Source organism: Microtus ochrogaster, chromosome 5 (assembly GCF_000317375.1).
Source record: "Microtus ochrogaster isolate Prairie Vole_2 chromosome 5, MicOch1.0, whole genome shotgun sequence".
NCBI classification, from domain to species: Eukaryota; Metazoa; Chordata; class Mammalia; order Rodentia; family Cricetidae; genus Microtus; species Microtus ochrogaster.
The window spans coordinates 63,941,158-63,943,949 of NC_022012.1; positions in this window are offsets into that span (position 1 = coordinate 63,941,158).

Consider the following 2,792-nt stretch of genomic DNA (forward strand, 5'->3'; position numbering starts at 1 on the left):
AGAGAGAGAGAGAGAGAGAGAGAGAGAGAGAGAGAGCCCAGTGCTCCCAGTCTTGCCTTGAACTTGACCTGTAGCTGAGGATAACCTTGAACTCCTGATCCCCCTGCTTCCACCTCCCAAATACAGGGATTACAGGTGTGTGCCACATGGCTAGATACCACTGTGACTTTTTAACAGCTGTCTTGTTCAAACCAATATCTACACATCCTACTTGGTTATCTATTGAATTTCCACATATTTTCAAGCTTTCCTTCCCTCTTGCTTTTCTTCCAATTTTCTGAAGAAATGCTGCAATGTTAGGCATGTGGTTTGCTACGTGAAGAAATGCTACCACGTTAGGCATGTAGTTTGCCACATGAAGAAATGCTGCAGTTAAGCATGTAGCTTGGTAGATTCTGGATTCGCTGGTGGAATTATAGTGGTGTCATTCAGCATGTTCACTATTATACAGTGACTCAATTTTAAATGCTCGCTGCCAATCCTGCTATAAATATGATTGAATCCATCTGTCATCAACACGCTGCTGCTCTCGTAGTCCTGACTAACAGCCGCATCCTTTGGAGCATTCTTGAAGCTAGTGATCTCATCTGATCTTCCTAGCAACAACCCCATATGGTTCATATTATGATCTCCAATCTAGAGGTGAAGAACACAAAGCTTAAAGAGGTTAAGGAATTTTGGCTATAGTTAATTCACCAGTAAATACCTGGGCTCAAACTCATGTCTGTCTGATGTTAAAATTCCATATTGTTATCCATTGTGTGACAATGTCCCCTCGCATTCCTTTGCCTGAGGCTTGCAGTAGTTGGTTGCTTTAAGACTCTAGGAAGTAGTCTTTTAGTCTGTCTAAAGAACTTTCACATTTCACATCCTAAGAAACACTTAGGATGCTTTCAGCTCCAAATAATAGAAAACCCACTAGCCTGCTCCCAAATGACCACACAGAAACATATTAGTAATTATAAATGCTTGGCCAATAGCTTCGGCTTGTTACTATCTCTTACAACCTAAACCCATGCTTTTATCTACATACTACCACGTAGCTCAGTACCTTTTCTCAGCGCAGCAAGTCCATCTTCTTCTCCCCATGATTTTCCTGTTCACAAGTCCTGCCTAACCTCTTCCTGCTTAGCTGTTGTCCATTTAGCTCTTTATTAAACCAACAAGAGCAACACATCTTTACAGCATACGAAGACTATTCCATAACACTCAAGAATAAGGATGTTTATTATCTCACACAACGAGAAAGCTAGAAGCAGGATAACACCAGGACCGGTTGGTTTACTGACTCAACAACAGCATTGCAGATTCCAGCCCATTTTATCTATTCACTTGGACATCATCAGTGTGGTTTTCTCCTTCAACTGGAACCTCTGATGGTTATAAAACGGCCATTCCAATTTCAAGCCACACAGCCCCATGGAACAACTTCCATCACGAGTGATGTCATGTTTCTCTCTGTGCATCTCTGTTTAAGGGCACAAAGTTCCTTGACACAGGAGAGGAGACAGGAGCAGTGTTAAGATTCGGGGTGGGGGGGGGAGTGCTGTGAAGTGCTGTCTTTTGGACATGGCTGTTGCTCTCATGAACCCATTTTATTGTTATTTCCTGCGAGGTCAAGCCAACAAAATCAGTGGATATTTCAGCATGCAGTCCTAATTGGATTCAATGGGGGGATACTTGGGAAGAGAAGAAGGAGGGAGCCAGAAATAGATAAACTCGTATGAAATTATCAAATAATAAATTAAAGGTTTCTTCATAACACCTTGCCTCAGGTGTCACTGGCCAGAATAAGCTATGTGTCCACTCCTAATGTCATATAGTCTTGGGAGAGGGTCCTGTTTCCCCAGTCATAATAGGGTTAGGCCCATACCCCTGAGATGGTATTAGGGCACCCTTCCCTGACGGGTGGATTCTACTGTAAAGAACATCAGAGAGCCAGATGGGGGAGGCACAACTTTAATCCCAGCACTTGGCCGGCAGAGGCAGGTGGATCTCTGAGTTTAAGGCCAACATGGTCAACAGAGTGAGTTCCAGGACAAAGGGGGCTTCACAGAGAAATACTGTCAAGAAAAAAAAGGGGGAGGGGGGAGGAGGAGGAATGAGAAGGAAAAGAAGAAAATAGGAAAATAGAATGGATGTGATGGATGTGGACCAGGCAACCAACAATACTGCTACCTGCTCCCACTGGGGTGTGCTGCATGTTCCTCAGCAAATCATTAAAAGCTTCCTTGTAGCTACCACATTTTTAGTTTCTGCTATCTGACATTTTCCGCTGTGTGTCAGCATCTCCGTTTGCATGAAGAGGCTGCACCAGATGAGCTGCCATCTAGCGCTTCTGCTTTAATTCTCCCTCTTCACAGTCCGAACAGCAACTGAGGTGCTGGAGACCTGGCTCCACTGGTAAAGTGCTTGCTGCACAGGCATGCGGACCTGAGCTTGACCCTCAGCGCCCATGCCCTCAGCTGTGGCAGTGAGTAACTGCAAGCCCAGGGGTGACGGCAGAAACAGGGGCTCACTGGCCAGCCCCGGCCCCCAAAGAGAGAACCGGTTCAAAATCAAAAACAAAAAATGAGATAAATGGCACCTAAGGAATGACACCCAAAGTGGACCTCTGGCCTCCACATACACATTCAGATATGTGCAAGAGTACCTGCACACGCACACACACATGATGTGGGAGTGATTTCTTTCTAATCTGCTGCTTTCATTGGTTAATTAATGAAGAAACTGCCTAGGCCCATTTGATAGGCCAACCCTTAGGTGGGTGGAGTAAACAGAACAGAATGCTG